At 36.3% G+C, this 22225-nt stretch overlaps 1 long non-coding RNA gene across 1 annotated transcript in view; it reads left to right on the plus strand.

Moving 5' to 3' along the window:
• The window catches only part of LOC121031269 (uncharacterized), a 45037-nt gene extending 27116 nt beyond the window's left edge, over nucleotides 1–17921 (plus strand). Inside the window, exon 3 of the long non-coding RNA XR_005790640.1 lies at nucleotides 17192–17921. This is a non-coding gene — a long non-coding RNA (uncharacterized LOC121031269). The remainder of the gene's footprint in view (nucleotides 1–17191) is intronic.
• Nucleotides 17922–22225: the final 4304 nt, after the last annotated feature.

The raw sequence follows: 22225 nt of genomic DNA on the forward strand, positions 1-22225 counted from the left end.
AGGGTTGATGGGGGGTGGGAGGGAGGAGAGGGTGGGTGATGGGTATTGAGGAGGGCACCTTTTGGGATGAGCACTGGGTGTTGTATGGAAACCAATTTGACAATAAATTTCATATATAAAAAAAATAAATAAAATCCAATAGGATAAGGAATAAACCACAGTAGAAGTTAGAAAACATTTTATTTAATAATATTGAAAACATTACATTTGAAAAATTGTCCAATGCAACTTAAATAACATGTCAAAAGAAATTTATAGTCTTACTTGCATATATATATTAGAAAGGAAGATCTGAAAATCCATGATCTATGTACCCATCCCAAGAAGTTTGAAAGAGACAGCAAATTAAACCTAGAAAAGAGAAGGAAGAGATGATAAAGACAAGAATAGAACGTAATGGAACATTTTACAGAAAATCAGTAAAACCAGAAGTTAGTTCTTAGAAAACACTAATAAAAGTGACAAATCCTTAGCAAAATCATCATGAAAAAAGAAAGTATTAAATACCAATATGAGCAATATCTCAACAAATTCTAAAGACATTTAAAAAATAATAGGAGTTTAGCCATAGAGAATAGCTGATGCTAGACTTGTCCTCCTGCCATAAATAAGCAACTAGGAAATTGAGTATAATTTATGATGCTGCTATGTTTAGACATTGAGCTACGGATAGCACAATACTGTGATCCTGGAGTGAAGAAATACAAACACGATGAACCCCATGATCACCCTGCTCTCTGACTGGAGAACCTTTCCAGATTGCAGCATAGGAAACGGCAAACAGAACAGAGCGCAGAGATCCCAACTGGGAGACCAAGATTCCAGCTAATAAAGCAGCTGGAATGGGTGGGGCAGAGTATATCAGGGAGAAGGGAAGTGTGCAAATAAATAGTTCCAGATGTCTGGTTCTTAAGTGTGTTGCTGAATGCTAAACTGAGCTTGAATAAAGTAAAACTCTACGGGGCAGGGTAAAGAACTACCAGGATGTTGTAAACTGAATAGTTCCCATTGCTCACATAGGCTTGGGAGATGTTCAAATTCTGACTGGCTCAGTTAGCTCTTCGGAGTATTCTACCAAGCCTTCATGGAGGAAGTAATGCTAATTCTACACAATCTCTTCTAGAAAAAAGAAGAGGGAACACTTCCTAACTCATTTTATGAGATTAGCATCATCCTAATACCAAAACCAGAGACCTCATAAGGAAAGAAAATTATAGACCAGTAACCTTCATGAACATAGAGACAAGAATTCTCAACAGACGTCGTTATGTATGGATCAAATTATAAGGAATTACAAAAAAACTAAAACTAATGATTGTCTTTAGCAAAACAGAGAATGCAAAGTCAGTTTACAAAAACTGCATGTGTGTGTATAAATAGGTAGATAGGCATACATAATACTTACATATGTAATACGTGTGATGCATACACACACACACACACACACCCCACAGTGGAAAATAATATTTTTAAAATAATTTACAAGAGCATCAAACAATATGAAAGACTTAGAAATAAATTTAACAAAATATGTGAAAGACCTGTACACAGAAAAGACATTAATTAAAGAAGTCCTAAATAAATAGGTACACCATTTTCGTGGATTAGAAAAATCAATATTTGTAAGATCTCAGTCCTTCTTAAATAGATTGATATTTCCAATACAATTCTAATGAAAATTCCAGCAGTCCTTTCCATGGAAATTGACAGACTGATTCTACAATGTGTGTGGAAATGCAGAGGATCTGGAATAGCCATATGATTTTGAAAATTAAGAACAAAGTTGAAGGACTTACAATATCCAATTTCAAGACTTTCTATGAAGCTGCAGTAAACAAGACAGAATGGAATTTGTGTAAAGATAGAATATAGATTAAGGATAGAGTAGGGAGTTAGAAATTGACTTATACATGTATGGTCCACTGCTGTTTGATGAAGGTGGCAAGGTAATTCAATTTGGGACAGGACAGTTTTTTCCAGTAAATGGGGCTAGAAACAGAATATCCAGGTGGAGAAAAAACAAATCTTGACCCTTAACTCATTTCATATGCAAAATTATCTAAAAATGGACCTAAACATCAGATATGAAAATGTAGACCTTTGAGAAGAAAACATGGAAGAATGTCTTCATGTTTTGGGGTAGCCAAAGATTTCTTAGATAGAATACAAAATACATACAAGAAGAAATTAATAAATTGGTCTTCAAAATTTTTTCAAAATTTTTTACCAACACTGTTAAGGAAATGAAAAGGCAAACTACAGATTGTCAAATTATTTGCTATGCATATAACTAACAAAGGTCTTGTATTCAAGATGTATTAAGAACTGCATAACTCAATAAAAACAAAAAAAACAATAAAAATCAAGCAAAAATTTAAGAAAAAAATGTTAATGTTTATTTTTGAGAGAGAGCATGAGCGAGGGAGGGGCAGAGAGAAAAGAAGACATGGACTCTGAAGCAGGCTCCAGGCTCTGAGCTGTCAGCACAGAGCCCAATGCAAGGCTCAAGCTCATGAACCTCAAGATCATGACTTGAGCCAAAGTCAGATGCTTAACTGACTGAGCCACCGAGGTTCCCAAAAATTAAGCAAAATTTTAGACAGTTCATAAGAGAAGGTATGTGAATGACCAAAAAACACAGGAAAAGATGTTCAAAACCATTAGTCATTAAGGATATAAAAATTAAAATCACAATGAACTATCACTACACACCTACTAGAATGTCTAAAATTTAAAAGATTGGCAGGAGCAAGTCTTGGTGTAAATATGAAACTTTCATACATTGCTCTTGGGAATATAAAATCACACAACCACCTTAAAAAATAGTTTGGCAGTTTAATATATAGTTAGACATTCTTTTAGTGTACAACTCGGCAAATCCATTTATAGGTATTTACCCAAAAGGAATGAGTATATGTTCTCACAAAGACTTGTACACAAACGATGATAGCCACTTTATTATAATAGCATAATAGCCAAAACCTGGAAACAACCCAGAACAAATTAAATATGGAATATTCATGTAATGTAATCCTACTGAACAATTTAAAAAACCAAACTACTGATACATGAAACAACATGGATGAGCTCCAAAAACATGCTGAAAGAACAAAGCCAGACATAACATAGTATATATTGCATGATTGCTCCTCTAGAAAATTCTAACACGAACAAAAATAATCAATAATAGCAGAAATAAGATCAATGGTGGGGCGCCTGGGTGGCGCAGTCGGTTGAGCGTCCGACTTCAGCCAGGTCACGATCTCGCGGTCCGTGAGTTCGAGCCCCGCCTCAGGCTCTGGGCTGATGGCTCGGAACCTGGAGCCTGTTTCCGATTCTGTGTCTCCCTCTCTCTCTGCCCCTCCCCCGTTCATGCTCTGTCTCTCTCTGTCCCAAAAATAAATAAAAAACGTTGAAAAAAAATTTTTTTAAAAAGATCAATGGTTATTGGTGACCTGGAGGTGAGGGTGTGGGTTGGTAGTGATTACAAAAGGAAATGAATAAATATTGAATGTTTAACATTTAAACATTGAATTTAAATTTAATGTTAAATAACGTTGTTTATTTCTCTTTATTTAATAAATTTAAACATTGTTTAACATTGAACATCTAAGAAAAGAAGGCTTTTAGGAAACACTTCTAAGGAAATTGAAAATTGAAAAGCTTTCCACAAAGAACCTACAGGCCTAGAGGGTCAATTTTTCCAAATATTTAAGGAAAAAATAAGATAAATCTTGCATTTCTTCTAAAGAATAGGATGTGAGAGAGTTCTTTCTAATTATTTTATGTCCTCAGCATTATTTTGATATCAACACCTCCAAAATCATTAAAGAGTAAACAAAACATGAAATAGAATAAAGAGTACAGAATAAGAAAGAGATGACAGTTGTCACTTGTTTCATGTTAAATATTTCTTGCTGCTGAGTAAATTTTTTTTTAATTTTTAAAAAAATGTTTATTTTTGAGAGAAAGAGAGAGAGAGGGTGTGAGGAGTCGGGGAGGGACAGAGAGAGGGAGACACAGAATCCAAAGCAGGCTCCAGGCTCTGAGCTGTCAGCACAGAGCCCATCTCAGGGCTCTAACCCACGAAGCACAAGATCATGACCTGAGCTGAAGTCAGATGCTTAACTGACTGAGCCACCCAGGCACCCCATTGCTGAGTAAATTTAATATCAATGTATATGGAATATATACATGTATATATGTATATATGCCATGTATGTATAGAATATAAGTACATATTCTATATGTGTATATATCCATATATTCATATATATATGGATATATATAGTCATGATGTCTAATTCAGAATATATGCACAAATCAATTCTATGTAGATCTTTTAAAAGATTAACAGATTTTATATCTTAGAATAGTGTTTCATATTTTAGTTTTCTGCATTTTACAGAAAAATAGACAGTGTAGAGAATTCTCATATACTCCCTCTTCTCTGCTCACAGCTTCTCCTAGTTTTAACAGTTGGTCAACCAATATGGAGATATTTTTTAAAACTAAAGTTCACAGTTTACATTAGGGTTCTTTTGATGCTGTACAGTTCTGTGAGTTTTGTACATAAAGTCATATATCCATCATTACATAATCGTACAGACTGGTTTCACTGCCCTAAAGTACCCTTGTGCTTCATCTATTAATCCCTCCCATCCCATTCCATGAATCTCTGGCAACCACTGATTATTTTTAAATTTTTATTTATTTTTTAAATTCTAGTATAATTATCATGCAATGTTATATTCATTTCAGGTATACAATATAGTGATTCAAAATTCTGCACATTACTCAGTGCTCATCACAATAAGTGTACCCTTAATCCCCTTCACCTGTTTCATCCGTCACCGCCGCCCCATCTCCCCTCTGGCAGCCACCAGTTTGTACTCTACTTAGGAGTCTCTTTTGTTTGTTTGTTTGTTTTTAATTTGTTCATTTGTTTTGTTTCTTAAATTCCACAATGAAATCATATGGTGTTTGTCTTTCTCTGACTTATTTCACTTAGCATTATTCACTCTAGATCCATCCTGTGGTGTTGCAAACGGCAAGATTTCATTCTTTTTTATGGCTGAGTAATATTGTGTATATGTTATACATATACATATACCACATCTTCTTTGTCCATTCATCTACCAATGAACATTTGGGTTGCTTCCATATCTATTGGGAATAGTGCTACACTAAGCATAGAGGTGCATATATCTTTTCAAATCAGTGTTATCATTTTCTTTGAATAAATACCCAGTGGTATAATTTCTGGATCATATGGTAATTCCATTTTTAATTCTTTGAAGAACCTTCATACTGTTTTCCACAGTGGCTACACCAGTTTGCATTCCCCCCAACAGTGCATGAAGGTTCTCTCTTCTCCACATTCTCACCAACACTTTTTATCTCTTGTGTTTTTGATGTTAGCCATTCTGAGAGGTGTGAAGTGATATCTCATTGTAGTTTTGATTTGCATTTCCCTGGTGATGAGTGATGTCGAACATCTTTTTTATGTGTCTGTTGACCATCTGTATGTCTTCTTTGGGAAAAGGTCTGTTCTGCCCATTTTTAAATGGATTATTTTGTGTTTGCTATTGGGTTGTATAAGTTCTTTATATGTTTTGTATATTAACCCCTTATTGGATATATCATTTGCAAATATCTTCTTCCATTCTGTGGGCTTTTGCTTTGTTAATGGTTCCCTTCACTATGCAAAAGCTTTGTATTTTGATTTATTCCCAATAGTTTAATTTTGCTTTTGTTTCTTTTGCCAAAGGCGACATGTGTAGAAAAACGTTTCTTTCTTTTTTAAAAAATGTTTATCTATTTTGGGAGAGAGAGTGAGAGAGACCTCCAGGGGGTGGGCAGAGAGAGGGAGAGAGACAGAATTGCCGGAAGGCTACGTACATGGGGTCAGCACAGAGCCCGATGCAGGGCTCGATCTCACAAACCTTGAGACCATGACCTGACCAAAAATCAAGAGCCAGATGCTCAACGAACTAAGCTACCCAGAGGCCCTGAAATATGTTTCTAAGACTGATGTCAAGATTACTGCCTATGTTTTCTTCTAGGAATTTTATGGCTTCAGGTCTCACATTATGTCCTTAATCCATTTTGAGTTTATTTTTACGTATGGTGTAAGAAAGTGGTCCAGGGGCACCTGGGTGACTCAGTCGGTTAAGTATCCAGTTAAGCATCTGAGTCTTGATTTTGGCTCACATCATGATCTCAGGGTCATGAGATTGAGACCCGTGTTGGGCTCCGTGCTGAGCATGGAGCCTGCTTAAGTTTCTCTCTCTCCCCATCTTTCTGTCCCTCCTCTGGTCGGTCTCTCTCTTTCTCTCTCTCAAAAAAACAAAAACAAAAACAAAAACAAAAAAACATTAAAAAAAAAAAGAAAGTGGTCCAGTTTCATTCTTTTGCATGTAGCTGACATTTTTTCTGGCACCATTTTTTTTTATTATTATTTTTTTTAATATATGAAAATATAAAATATTTAATATAAAATATTGTCAAATTGGTTTCCATACACCCATTTTTTTTCATCCCAAAAGGTGCCCTCCTCAATACCCATCACCCACCCTCTCCTCCATCCCACCCCCCATCAACCCTCAGTTTGTTCTCAGTTTTTAACAGTCTCTTATGCTTTGGCTCTCTTCCACTCTAACCTCTTTTTTTTTTTTTTTTTCTTTTTTCCTCCCCCTCCCCCATGGGTTCCTGTTAAGTTTCTCAGGATCCACATAAGAGTGAAACCATATGGTATCTGTCTTTCTCTGTATGGCTTATTTCACTTAGCATCACACTCTTCAGTTCCATCCACGTTGCTACAAAGGGCCATATTTCTTTTTTTCTCATTGCCACATAGTATTCCATTGTGTATATAAACCACAATTTCTTTATCCATTCATCCGTTGATGGACATTTAGGCTCTTTCCATAATTTGGCTATTGTTGAGAGTGCTGCTATGAACATTGGGGTACAAGTGCCCCTATGCATCAGTACTCCTGTGTCTCTTGGATAAATTCCTAGCAGTGCTATTGCTGGGTCATAGGGTAGGTCTATTTTTAATTTTCTGAGGAACCTCCACACTGCTTTCCAGAGCGGCTGCACCAATTTGCATTCCCACCAACAGTGCAAGAGGGTTCCTGTTTCTCCACATCCTCTCCAGCATCTAGAGTCTCCTGATTTGTTCATTTTGGCCACTCTGACTGGCGTGAGGTGATACCTGAGTGTGGTTTTGATTTGTATTTCCCTGATAAGGAGAGACGCTGAACATCTTTTCATGTCTGGCACCATTTCTTAATAAGACTGTCTTTTTCCCAATGTATACTCTTGCCTCCTTTGTTGTAGATTAACTGACCATATAGTCATGTGTTTATTTAGGGCTCTCTATTGATTTGTGTGTCTATTTTTGTGCCAGTACCATACTGTTTTGATTACTATAGCTTTGTAATATTTCTTAAAATCTGAGATCGTGATACTTCCAGGTTTGTTCTTTAAGTTCGTTTTGCTATTTATGGTCTTCTGTGGTTCCATACAAATTTTAGGATTGTTTGTTCTAGTTCTGTGAAAAATGCTTTTGGTGTTTTGATAGAGATTGCATTAAATATATGGATTGCTTTGGGTAGTATGGATATAATATTGGTTTTTCCAATCTGTTAACATGGAATATATTTCCACCTGTTTGTGTCATATTCAATTTCTTTCATCAGTGTTTTATGGTTTTCAGAGTTCAGATCTTTCTCTTCCATGGTTAGGTTTATTTTTAGGGATTTTATTCTTTTTGGTGCAGCTGTTAATGGGATTGTATTCATAGACTGCTATATGCTTAGGATTATATATAAACCTCATAGTAACCACAAATAAAAAACCTATAATTGATATAAAAAAATAAAGAGAAAAAAAATCCAGATATATCACTAAAGAAAGCCAGCAAACCATGAAAGAGAACAGGAGTAGAAAGGAACAGAGAAGAACCACAAAATCAATTGTAAACCAAGTAACAAAATGGCAAGAAGTAAATGCCTACCAATAATTACTTTGAATGTAAATGGACTAAACACTCCAATCAAAAGACATAAGGTGGGGCACCTGGGTGGCTCTGTCTGTTAAGCATCTGACTCTTGATTTCTGCTCAGGTCATGATCTCACAGTTTGTGAGTTTGAGCCTTGTGTCAGTCTCCATACTGACAATGCAGAGTCTGCTTAGGATCCTTTCTCTCTCTCCCTCTCTTTCTATGCCTGTCTCTCTCAAATAAATAAATAAATAAATAAATAAATAAATAAATAAATAAATAAACAGACAGACAGACAGACAGACAGACAGACATAGGGCGACTGAATGGATATAAAAGCAAGACCCGACTGTATGTTGCTTACAAGAGACTCATTTTAGACCTAAAGACACCTGCAGATTGAAAGTGAGGGGATAGAGATACATCTATCATGCAAATGAATGCAAAAAGAAATCTGGGGTAGCAGTATTTACATAGAACAAAATAGAGTTTAAAACAAAGACCATAATAGGAGATAGAAGGACACTATATAATTGTAAGCTTAACAGTCCAAAAAGAAGATGTAACAATTGTAAATGTTTATTCACCCAACATGGAAGCACCCAAATACATAAAGCAACTATTAACAAACATAAAGGAAGAAATTGATAGTGATACAATAATAGTTGGGGACTTTAACACCCCACTTTCATCAGTGGATATATCATCCAGATGGAATATTAACAAGGAAACTGTTTTTGAATGACACATTGGGCCAGGTAGACCTAACAGATATATTTAGAACATTTCATCAAAAGGCAGTGGAATACACATTCTTTCAAAGTGTACATGGAACATTTTCCAGAATTTATATTAATAACTGGTGTTTTTTGGACTTTGTTGGTTCTCCTTTTTCTAGCTCTGTTAGGTGGAAGGGTTAGGTTGTTTATTTGAGATTTTTCTTTCTTCCTGAGGTAGACCTATATTGCAATAATGTTCCCTCCAAGAATAGCTTTTGCTTCATCTCAGAGATTTTGGACCGTTGTGTTTTCATTTTCACTTGTCTCCATGTATTTTTTTGTGTTTTTTCTTAGAGTTTCTATTTCTCTGCTTACATTATCTGTAAATTCTTGCATGTTGTTCACTTTTCCTGTTAGAGCTCTTAACATACTAATCATAGTTATTTTTTTTTATTTTTTTTCAACGTTTTTTATTTATTTTTGGGACAGAGAGAGACAGAGCATGAACGGGGGAGGGGCAGAGAGAGAGGGAGACACAGAATCGGAAACAGGCTCCAGGTTCCGAGCCATCAGCCCAGAGCCTGACGCGGGGCTCGAACTCACGGACCGCGAGATCGTGACCTGGCTGAAGTCAGTTGCTTAACCGACTGCGCCACCCAGGCGCCCCAATCATAGTTATTTTAAATACTAGCCTGATAATTCTAAAATCATGTCAAATCTGAGTCTGCTGCAAAGCTTTTTGTGTCTATTCAAACTATGATTTTTTTTCCCATTAGTATGCCTTTTGATTTTTGTTGAAAGCCAGACAGAATGTATTGACTGGGCAAGAGGAACTGTGGTATATAGGTCTTTAGTATGAAATTTTGTTTATCTGGCTAGAAGTTAGACTATGGCTTCAGGTATCAGAGGCTTCAGGTTCTTCTAGTATCTTGTTTTTGTTTCCTCTGTGTATTTTGGTTTTCCTAGTAACTTCTTAAATAGTCTGTGTCTTGCAGCTGTCTTAGTTGTAATCCTTTGTTATTTATCCTGGAGCTCTGTTGATATGATGGTAAGATATTAGGAAGGGAAAATGTTCTGTTATCTCATAACTGTGTGTACACACACACACACACACTTATATAAATTATACATATATATTTATGTATTTTGGCAAGAGTCCCTGGGCTGTGACTTTCAGAACAGTTTCTTGGGGTTCCTCCCTGCTCCCCACCCCCACTATGTGAGACTGAGAGAGTAGCTGAGGGTTGCATTGGCTAATTGTCCTTGCCCTGGTAAAATAAGGCTTTTGCAAAGTAGTTTCCCTTGGGAGCTGGCTTTATTACAGAGACTAGAAAGAGAAATTGAATGCTGTAGGCACATTTCAAAATGGATAACATCCCCCTGTGTATATTTCAAAAAGATTACTTTTCCTCCTCTCCGTGCTGGAAGCAAGAGGCGATTTTTCTCACTCACTATGACAACCTGGTGGGTCTCTTGAAGGTAAAACTTATGACAGTATTGGAGTTTCCCTAAGGCTGGGCCCTCTGATGTTTTTAACTTTCAAGCTAGTTCATACTGAGTGTCCAGCAACTTGTGAATTACAATTTAAGCATCCCTATGGGTGCTGGCTTCAGACAGTAGCTTCTGCTCCTGATAAGTGGTGAATTTCTGTATTTGCCTGTCTCCAGTTTTTGAGGAAATGGTTTGCTCTGTGACCAGAACTTTCTTACGATCTAAGGAGAGTTACTGATTTTTTGTTTGTTCAGGTTTCTTCTTGCTGTGAGGACAGGAGTGATGACTTCCAAACTTTTCACATCCAAAGAGTGAAAACCCAAAGCCTTCTACATAGAATTTAGAACTAAATATGAAAAGTAAAGTAATGGAACTTCTGTAGTAATCACATATAAATGTATCTTCATCACTTGAGGCAGACAGGTATTCTTATACAGGTCCAAAAAAAGCACTAATTATAAAGGAAAAGGTGGATAAATTGGACTTCATTAAAATTTAAAACTTCTTTTCATCAGTGGACATCTTTGAGATGGTGAAAATACAACTCAGAGTAGGAAAAGGTATTCACAGTACTAATAGTTTTGGCAGTACAAAGATTAATATCCAGCATGAAGAACTCCGGTACCCAAGACTTACATTCAGATTATGAGAGGAACTCCTACAAGTCAAAAAGAAAAAGACAGCCCACTTTTTAAAATGGACTAAGATCTTGACCAGGTACTTCTCAAAGCAGATACCCAGGTAAAAGAAAATCTTATTAAATGTTACTCAAAATAAAGATTGCCTTAGGAGCAGTGTGCGGGTTGGATTAGTAAGAGGTAAGAATGAAGGATCAGGAGTCATTAGCAATAGCCAGGTGAGATGTGAAGAGGGCCTGAACTAAGGTAGTGTGGTTAGAGAGGAAGTTGGTACAGTTAGCTGAAATCAGGAGTGCAAGAAGAATAGCAGGTTTCGCTGACTGTGTATGTGTACGTAGGCTTAGTTTGAAACATGTCGGGATTGGGCGCCTTTGGGATACCCAGGTAGAAATGTCTCATAAACCGGTCAAATGTCTAATTTCAACATTTGTGGTTGTCATTTGATTGTTTAGCTCAATAAGGCTCAATAAAGTGAGTCAGCAAATGAAATCATTTTACCTGTAACACCTTCCTTTACATAAGAATCTCTTACATCATATAAATAAGAAACAAGTGCCTTAACGAATATCGTGCTCTCCACCAGTGCTTTATCCCACTTAAGGTGAATTTTCATGGCACAAATTTCCCCCTCAGAAAAAAGGTACAAATTCTTGCAAGAACTCTGTAAGAGGTGAAGATTAAATGACCAAAGGATGTAATTACCTTATCATTAAAGATTCTGGAGTTTACAATTATACTGTTGGAGCTCCAAGGTAATTATATGACTAAGAAATATTTTTCCTGCTTATCTATCTATACACCCAGTGTGAATCAACGGAAAAGATACGAGATAGAAGAAAGAATCCTTTATAACAATTTGGGATTACACAGTAAAAACTTTCCTTTATCAAGAAAACCTAATCAGATGATGATATACAAACTACTTTAGATGTATAAGTATCTGGTTGTTACCTCAACTCCCCAGGAGTTCATGAGTGGCTCTCCTAATATTATTTTTTTATGTATCATTAATCTTTAAATTGCAGTCATTTGTAGCATGAGACAATCCAAATAGACCCATTGTCCTTAGATGACACAGGAATAAACAATATATTAATAATTAAAGAAGTCCATATTCAACCCATCTGCACAGTTGACCCTGACAGATCTTTTTTTTTTTTTAATGTTTATTCATTTTTGAGAGAGAGAGCAGAGACAGAGAAGGGCACAGAGAAGGGCAGAGAGAGGGAGACACAGAATGTGAAGCAGGCTCCAGGCTCCGATCTGTCAGCACAGAGCCTGACGCAGGGCTCGAACTCATGGACTGCAAGATCATGACCTGAGCTGAAGTCTGATGCTTAACCCACTGAGCCACTCAGGTGCCCAGGTCTGCCAGATCTTATTGTTAGATTTGCTTGATTGAAAATCTCTTCCTCTCTTTGTCCCCTACACAACTTCACAATAGACTTGGAATCCCTGGGCTATGGCAGTATCATTCAGGGCTTGGTTATTGAATTGTATGACCAAACTGTCAGTGAAAGCAATTTGTATTCCTACACAGTCCATTTATAACAAATCACCTTTTTTTTTTGTTAGGATGTTATCACTATCCCTACTTTAGCCAAAATGCTAATAAAGAAATTACATCATTTCTAAGACCATGCTGTCAATCAGTAATGGAGTTTGGACCAGCACTGGGAACATCTAGGTACTGATTCAAGACCACATCAGTTCTCCAACAGAAATGTTTTTAAACTTAGCAAAATTTCAGTAAATTATGAATGATGGAATTCTTTTCTTTTTTTTTTTTAATTTTTTTTCAACGTTTTTTATTTATTTTTGGGACAGAGAGACAGAGCATGAACGGGGGAGGGGCAGAGAGAGAGGGAGACACAGAATCGGAAACAGGCTCCAGGCTCTGAGCCATCAGCCCAGAGCCTGACGCGGGGCTCGAACTCACGGACCGCGAGATCGTGACCTGGCTGAAGTCGGATGCTTAACCGACTGCGCCACCCAGGCGCCCCTGGAATTTTTTTCTTTTTGAAGAAAAATTTAACAATCTTTACATAAATAGCTGCTTAAGAATTGAAAAATGAAACAAGTTTAAAACCTCTAAAGCATAAGTGCTTGTCTTAGGTTTTGTTGTATAAATTGATTGAAATATAAAATAAAAATAAGCCTAAGTGGGGAGGAATTAGAAGGGGACATTAAAGAATATGTCACTTGTCCCCATATATTTCTTGCTTTTCTGATCAAGTTAGAATTTTCAGCTTTTTTTATGGTAACTTTTCCTTATGGAATCCAGCCTCAACAGTGAAAAGTGGAAAAAGCAATTTTGACACCCAGTGTAGAAAGAAAGGAAGGAAGAACAAAGGAAAAAAGGTGCTAGGAAAGGAAGGAAGAAGGGAGGAAAGAAAGAAGGCAGGGAGAGCAGCAGGAAGAAAGGATAGAAGGAGGGAAGGGAAATCTAGACGTAAAATATAACAGGAATGGGCTAACTTCCAAAAGATAAGGCCACATAGGCTGAAATCCTATTTGGGCTCTGATTTTAGAGGAATTCTGCCCATACCTAGAGGGACTTTTGACTAAAACCTGTGAAATCTAATATTCTGTTATGAATGTTTAATGATATCAGGAGTTTTATCAATGTATTCAAGGTCAAGAAATTTTTCTTTTAAAAATATAAGGATATGAATCCTCCTTTGTCAAACTCATTAACAGAAAATGGTATCTTTATTATTTGCCAGTGGATTCCAATCAATTATTATCTAATGCAAAAATAATCCTAGGAGCTAAGATTAAATATTATTTAAATCATGGAACCAAGCCCTATAGTCAGACATGACCTCAATAATGCAAATGTATTTGTGAATAGCTGGGAAGACAAATTCATTTACAAAAACAGACAGTGTCAGGAGAAGATTAAAATATATATGCACCACATAGATGAAATAATTGTAATCAGGACAGTGGAATTACCACAATTGGAGAATTTCACTGAATAGCTGAATTTCATGTATAACACAATCAAATTTTCTGCCTCATTCAGTCTCACCAGTGTTCATTTCCTAGATGTTCTGATTAACTTAAACTGTGGTTAATTGAACACGGAAATTTCCAGAAAACTATAGACAAGAACAATTTTCTATGGACAATTTCTACCTATACTTGTAAGACTTAGAGGCCATATAGATAGAGTGAGATAGGCGAGATGAATTATATTTTTACTAAATGTCTGTCTGGAACTAAGAGATTTTATTTGTGAGGATGTAAAAGGAAGGAGCTATAAAAATACTAAGGTTAAAGCATTTATTTGAAAAGAGGAATATAAATAGTTATGAATGAATTTCATTGTTCATTGGTAGAAAATATTTTAGACAATTTCAAAGTTGCAGTCTTAAACTGAGCTTGCATTCACATGTTATTTTATAAAGGGAATTTGCCATTCAAGTGCACTTTAAAAGCTAGTCATTCTTGGGGCACCCGGGTGGCTCAGCCAGTTAAATGTCCAACTTTGGCTAAGGTCACTATCTCACAGTTCATGAGTTCAAGCCCTGTGTTGGGCTCTGTGCTGACGGCTGGTAGTCTGGAGCCTGCTTTGGATTCTGTGTCTCCCTCTCTCTCTCTGTTCCTCCCCTGTTCACACTCTGTCTCTGTCTCTCTCTCAAAATTAAATAAAGATTAAAAAAAATTTAAAGCTAGTCATTCTTTTCATCATGCTAAATTAGAAAATTTCAGTAAAAGGCTTTACATGGGTTAAAATTAGGAGTATGTTTAAAAACAACTATCCTTACTTGGACACTTGAAGATTTATTGACTCTTAGTTTTCACATCTAGATGGATAATTAAAAAACACTGGTTACCTTAATCTGTACCTTTCTCCATTATACCCTATGTCCCCACTCCTTTAACTAAATTGCTCAGCAGTTCTGCATTGCTGCCAGTAGTCATCAGACAATATGTTCAGAATATAAACAACTGGAAGATGATATTTTCATAGTATTGGTATTTAATGTTGATGAAATTGATATAGGACAAGTCATTTCTTCAGGTGACATCGCATCTTACTTTGACCAGAATGTGGGACTAGTCCCAGTTATCTCACTGTATTACTAGAGCAATGTATTGGTAGTCATAGACTCACAGGGCTTAAAGGTCTATTAATTAAAGCTATCTTAAAGATGAATTCACCCAATCTTGAGTCTACGTAATGTCTACCAACCCTTGGTTACTGTTACCATTTTAGTGCTGATGTTACTAATGTAAACATTTATCAGTATGTGTTATAGCATGCCCACATATGTTATCTTTTAATTCTTGTGACCATGAGCCATTGGCATGTTTTCCTGATTGGATTGAATCATCACTAGACACTCAGGAACATCTGAATTGTTGAGACAGGGTTTGTGAGAACAGTCTGAGATCTGCCAGTATTATTGATAAGAGAGAACAGCAGCAAGATAAGAGATAGGACATTAAAGGGTGATAAGCCTTGATATTTACATCTGAAATAATTCTATAAAAGACATGAAAATATCAAATGGTAGAACTGGAAAGGGGCACCTGGGTGGCTCAGTCAGTTAAGCGTCTGACTTCGGCTCAGGTCATGATCTCATGATTCGTGAGTTTGAACCCCACATCGGGCTCTGTGCTGACAGCTCAGAGCCTGGAGCCTGCTTCAGATTCTGTGTCTCCCTGTCTCTCTGCCCCTTTCTCACTCATGGTCTGTCTCTCTCTCAAAAATAAATAAAACACACACACAAATACACACACACACACAAAGAAAGAAAAAGAAAAAAAAAAAAAAAGAACTGGAAGTAACCTTGGTCTATCCAGGCTGATACTCTTATTTTACACGTAAGGAGCCACAGTGGATCACTGACTACTCCAAGATCACACAGCTAGTGAAGGAATATTCTCTGGGATACCAAGTCAAAAGCAGCATGGCTGGAAGTGGAGGGAGTAGAGAGCAGATGGAATAGTTCACAAGACTATGTTAAGACCATGATGAAAGGACAGTGGAGGAAGCAGTGAAAAAGCAAGAATATGTGATGCTTGGAGAACGTAGTCAAAGGGTAGTATCTTTTTTACGTACACACCCCACTACATCAAGCACAGCTGTCCAGCCCCAATGTTAGAATATAGAACAAACTACATGTTTTTCTTTTTTTTTTAATTTTTTTTTCAACGTTTATTTATTTTTGGGACAGAGAGAGACAGAGCATGAACGGGGGAGGAGCAGAGAGAGAGGGAGACACAGAATCGGAAACAGGCTCCAGGCTCTGAGCCATCAGCCCAGAGCCTGACGCGGGGCTCGAACTCACGGACCGCGAGATCGTGACCTGGCTGAAGTCGGACGTTTAACCGACTGCGCCACCCAGGCGCCCCAAACTACATGTTTTTCTGAAGTCCTGTGGTCTTTCTGTCTCTACTACCTCTTTAAGTGACTCAACAGTTGTATGTGTGTGTGTGTGTGTGTGTGTATGTGTGAATGCATGTGATTATTTCCATTTTGACCATTCATTTATTTACCCCCAGCATAACATAATTACAACAGATTGAGAGTTAACAAAAAATAAAAAAGAAAGAAATCCTGCAATATATGACAACTTGGATGAACCTTGAGGGTATTGTACTAAGTACAATAAGCCAGTCACAGAACACTAGTGTTTCTTGACTTGATTGAATCATGTAACCATGATTCTACTTATGTAAGTCATCTAAAATAGTCAAACTCATAGAAGCAGAGAATTGAATGGTGGTTTCCAGGAACTGGGGGGAAGGTGGGTGGAAATGGGGAACTGCTAATCAACAGGTATAAAGTTGTAGGGGTGCCTGGATGGCTCAGTCGGATAAGCGTCTGACTTCTGCTCAGGTCTTGATCTCATGGTTCGTGAGTTTGAGCCCTGCAACAGGCTCTTTGCTGACAGCACAGAGCCTTACTTTGGATCCTCTGTCTCCCTCTCTCTCTGCCCCTCCCACCACCTCAAAACTAAACAAACATTAAAAAAAAAGGTATAAAGTTTTAGTCATGCAAGATGAGTAAATTCTAGAGTTCTGTGTTTATAATTTACAATACTGTATTAAACACTGAAAAAATCTGTTTAAGAGGGTAGGTCTTATGTTAAGTATTCTTATCACAATAAAATCATACATAAATAAACCAATCCCTTGCTTCTAATCTCAAAAAGCATTTATTTAAATTTAAGAATGAGTCAAAAAGAAAGACAGTTACCACAATTATTTAAAGAAAACTTGAAATGTTATAGGTACTTTACTGATTACCTGTCCCTTAAGTATAATGAAATAATTAGACAAGTATTTCCTATTTATTTTTCCTTTTTGATTTTTGTAGAAATTAATAGACTCTTTGAATATCTGGTACCGGAAGATAATGAAACTAGTGATTTGGAGCAGTAGAAGAACTCACGGGATGAAGTTTCACATTTGGTGAGGCAAATAGAGTTTTTATAGGGCTTACTGCCTTTGAAAACTCTTGAAAATTTGCTTAGTGGTTTGTGACTCCTGAAACATATCAAACCTTGAAAAGCTATCAGTGAACAGGATGAGAAATTCTCTTTCAAATGCAGTTAGAGGCACTGTAAAAATGAGCAGTTCTAAACCTACTGCACAATCAAAATTGCTCAAAGGAACTACCATCCCAAAAGGTTTGCATGTTTCTCTTATCAGTCAACCAAGATGAACGGTAAATTCAAGAAGTCTTATTATTATTGCTTTATCCATCTATCTGTTCTTCCATCTATTGTTCATGTATCCATCCAGTATCTGTGGCATGCCTGATTTAATGCTAGGTGGTCTGCTAAAGTATTTTAGGTACTGTAGAGCAACAGCATGCTCACAAATTTCCTTTGACTTTAGACTAAGTTCTTGATGCCTTTTCAGTAAAATATGCCACAGAGAATGTAATGACTAAACATAATCCTTCCAAAGCAAAGCAGAATATGTGTGAATTATTAAGTCTTGGCTGTGTCTGAAGTTTTAGTTCTAAATGTTATAAATTGTTTTCATTTTAATGCAAGTAATACATTAATCCATTTAATTTGTTAAAAATTCAAATATTCCTGGCAAAGCAAAAGTACTGTTTCCCAGCCCAAGTGTTTGATGTGTGTCCTTATAAATGGAAATGTATACATTTCCATAGTTTTTATGTCAGTAGATTCGTATGCATTGTTTTGCATCCAGCTTTTTGCACTTCATACATCTAGCGGATAATTCATTGCAGTCATCTGGAAAATCTCTCTGTAGCTACTAGGGAATGCATGTTTATCATTGGTTTAATAGTCACTTTCATGTGTCAGGCAGAAAGAGAAACTATAATATTCATCTTGTCTAATAGTTAATGTTGTGAGGCAACTGTGGAGGGATTGCCAATTTTCTGGTGGTTTTCTTTCTAAATTTATGCCCTTCTACTGAAGAGTTGAAGAGTTAACACAGACAAAAATGTAAACACTGTTGCCTGTACAAGAAGGTTAAAATTGCAGTTTGCATGGTATAGTTACCATTGGGGAAAATACCATCTGAACTTTATAGTGTCTGACAAGTTGGGGTAGGATGGGCAGTTCATATCTTCTGGCTATAAATTCTAAGGTGATCGACAAGGGCTATACTGTATTCTCTATGTGGAATATAATGAGTTTCATGGTTGATTAGCTTTGTGGCTGAGAGGTTAAACTCTTACATGTTAGAACAAGTGCCTCAGTAACTAAGACCATTTGAAATCCAACAATGCTGAATGCAAAGGTATTTTAATAGTTTTCTCCTTTTTGGAGGATGATTAATCCTATTATGATTTCACCAATATATTTTATATTGAAATCTTCATCATTTTCTAATACATTACAAAAAATGGAAGAAGCTAGCTGGTCTGTTTCTTTCTGTTGTGTTAGCTCTCTTGCCTTCTTTGTACTCTGGTGAAAAGATGTTGATACATAACTTCTAGATGCCATGATTAATTGTGTCATTATAAATGGTTTATTCTAACTGGCCTCCAGAACTACAGGTTAAAGTATACAGTTTCATTCACAAAGAAGACTAAAGAAACTTTAACTTCTGCATCAAATTCTTGGAGTTTGTTAACTCTGCCAGTTGTGTTCAGTCCTGGGTAGAATGTGGTCTCATTATGCAACTGTACTACCAAATCCTAGCTTCTCAATGTTAGCCAGAACTGCCTTCTTCCTCAGGGGCCTAAATCTCCTCCCAGAACCTAGGGGAGTGTAAACAAATCCCTTTCTGCCAGGGTTACATGAAAAGCCAAGTCATCATCCAACACAATAAAATAAGCTTGTGAAAGAAAGAACCAATCAAACCTCTTTGATTCTAAGACTTAGGGAAAGCACTTATAAAACCTCATAGTCTGCCCATCAGAGGGGAAAAAAGGCTCCCATTAAATGGGAAGAGTACTCATTTTAAGCACTCTAAAATGTTAAGATTTTTAAAATACAGTGCTTAACATTCTGTAGAGCTACAACAAAGAATATGCTAACCTTAGTATTTACATGCCAAGCTTCTGCCAAGCCATTTCATAATGTACCTTTAAAAAATTTCAAGCTTTCTCACAAAAAGAGATACCGCCTCCCTCCCCTGCTGATGGCTGGCATGTTCCCAGGCAATGAATTGTATAATTTTGAAGTTCCAGTGAGGCTGGTAGCTTGAAGGTAAAGCTCCTGCCAATAATATTGTTTTACACGATGCTCAGAACTGTTACTGCTGAATGGTTTATTTTCTATCATGATATTTTCTCTGTATGACTTAGGCTGATTAGACCACTTTTTTGTCAGGCCAGTTTCATGTACATTGTCTATATTCTGGAAAGTGGAATTAACCACCTGTTGGTTCCATACCCTTACAAAAGGATGTTATTCTTACCCTTACAAAAGGATGTCCCTGCTTTAATAAACCATCATGTTCTTACATTCCTTCCATTATAACCTATTATTGGCTTAATTAAGCTATTGATCTGATAATTAATTAATTTCTACTTTTTACATGGCTGCAGAAATTCTTTGTTATTACCCTAATAATATGTTAGAAGTAGAGTGTTTCCCAAAACCGGTATAGATAGCATAACATAACAGGTATACATAGAGCCCTGTCCACTGGGGTGCAATAATATTACCAGAAACTCAAAGATTAAAAAAAAATAAAGACAGAAGATTTTAAGAGCAGCTTAGGACTATAGTAGAAAAAAATACAAGTACCATAATTATATTAGAATGATAAAACTTTGGTGCTAAAACAGGGACCTATGAGATTATCTAGTTGACTCCTAATTTTACACATGAAGAAACATGAGGCACAGAGAGGTAAGAAATCTGTCCCAAATCACATAACTGGATCAGTAGTAGAGGGGACTGAACCTGTCATTTGATTCAGTCAGAGAGCTTTTAATTTTACATACGGAATCTGGAATGCACCATTTCAAAACTCAGCTGTGAGGCAAACATAGTACATTTTAAATATTTTTTGAATTTTTAAATCTATGGGTAATGTGTCCTAAATATATAATTGTAGTATAAGATTAAAATAGTACTCAAAGATCTATTTGTGTCGATTGCATAAATGATAGTTTAAAAACATTTATGAATATGTATTACCATTATTAATGGTGTCTTAGATCTCTAATGAGTAGTGTGTGTGTGTGTGTGTGTGTGTGTGTGTGTGTGTGTGTGTGTGTGTAAGTACACAAATTCCTTTGTGTGAAAGAGGTGCAAATGGATTCAGGTACAATCAGAATCTCACAAACTCTTTTGTCTATTTCTGGCATCTGCTTTGACCAGAATAGCTTTTTGAAGTTTAGAAGTGTTTGCTCTCTTTTTCTAGTTGGTTATTATATATTCAATGACAATTTAAAGTGAAGTAGGAATGTGGAACAGGTTAATTTATTTGTCCTATCATCTTTCCTCCTATAGATCTGGTTGGGTTTGAAAGAGCAATAAATTGCACCCTTTGCCCTCCCAGGTTCTGTACAAAATAAATAAAATAGAAGAACCAGACGGGAGAGAAAAAGTGGCCAGGAGCATTACAGTTGGCAGAGCTCTATGCCCATGGAAGGAAACATAAAGCTCTTGGAAAAGCGTCCCCACTTCTCCACTTATTGACCTCCTACCATGGTCCAGGCATTATGCAAGGACTGAAAATACAACACTAAGTAAAACACAGTCCTTGCCCTTTGTGAGCTCCTAGACTAGTGGATGAATTGGATTTATAACAAAGATTTATGGTATAATATATTAACTGCTGTCATAGAAGTATGCCAGAAATCTAGGACCATAAAGTCTAGAATGTTGAACTATGCCTGGAAATGATACTGTGTATGCTGGGCAATAGGACATGTATTTTGAGATGTTCAGGTTTATGTTTATGTTTTGAAAATGCTAGAGATTTTCTGATGCTGTAGTATTTATGCTTATTTCATTTTATAAATGTGAATCTTTTTGTTGTTGTTTGCAAATAGAAGGTGTGTAATACATATTAAATGACTAATAGTTTGAATTCAAATGAATTTCTCAGTAGCAACAGGGAAAGAATAGCCTCAGTTCAGTATTCTGAACAAAGACACCAATTAGTCTAACAATTGGTTCAGCCAATTCCTTTTAGATTTTCATTTGCTCATTGGAGTTGATGAAGCTAGACATTAATTTTGACACCCTTTAAATACACCCTGATTCTAAAATATTATGTACTATATTTTTAAACATTTTTTTGCTTTAAATTATAAATTGTTAGGTCTCAAAATTAATATTTTTAGTATTCTGTTCACAATGTGGTGCCTGGCATATTATATGTAACTAATATATTTTGATAATAACACAAAGTTTATTAAACTAGAAAGAAACCCTTTGGAATCAGAAACCTTTACCATATTTGAAGTGAGAAGAAGGAGATTCCCTTGGGATCCTGGATTGAAATTTTGATACCAGCTGTCTTTTCCCAGGTTGTCCACTGTGTTGTGGCTTTGGGAATTAGAAAGGGGAAGATGGCCTATTTGATAGGTTGTCGGGCAGTTCTTTCTGAGGGTCCTGTGGTTGTGAGTTTGTGTTTGTGGTTGTGATTTTCCTAGATCTTGAGTGGTTGTCACAGCATCATTGACTGTTGCCAGTGTCCAAAGCACTGAGTTGGGGCTATGAAGAGACATTTGGCTAATATGTTATTCTCTAAAAGTTTATTTAACCTTCTGTGTAGTTAAAATACCACATATTTCCAACCAAATAGTTTTCTGGTACTATAATCTTTGTAATAATTGTATTTTCAACTACATAAGTAAATAGGCTGTGACAGGCTAGCCTAGGAACCTAACCACTGGTTATAGTATTGTTTCTATGGAAATACAGATTTTTGAGTTCCACACAATAGCTTAATAAATGAACTT

This window comes from Herpailurus yagouaroundi, unplaced genomic scaffold, assembly GCF_014898765.1.
Source record: "Herpailurus yagouaroundi ecotype Mexico unplaced genomic scaffold, PumYag 141, whole genome shotgun sequence".
In the NCBI taxonomy this organism is placed as follows: Eukaryota; Metazoa; Chordata; class Mammalia; order Carnivora; family Felidae; genus Herpailurus; species Herpailurus yagouaroundi.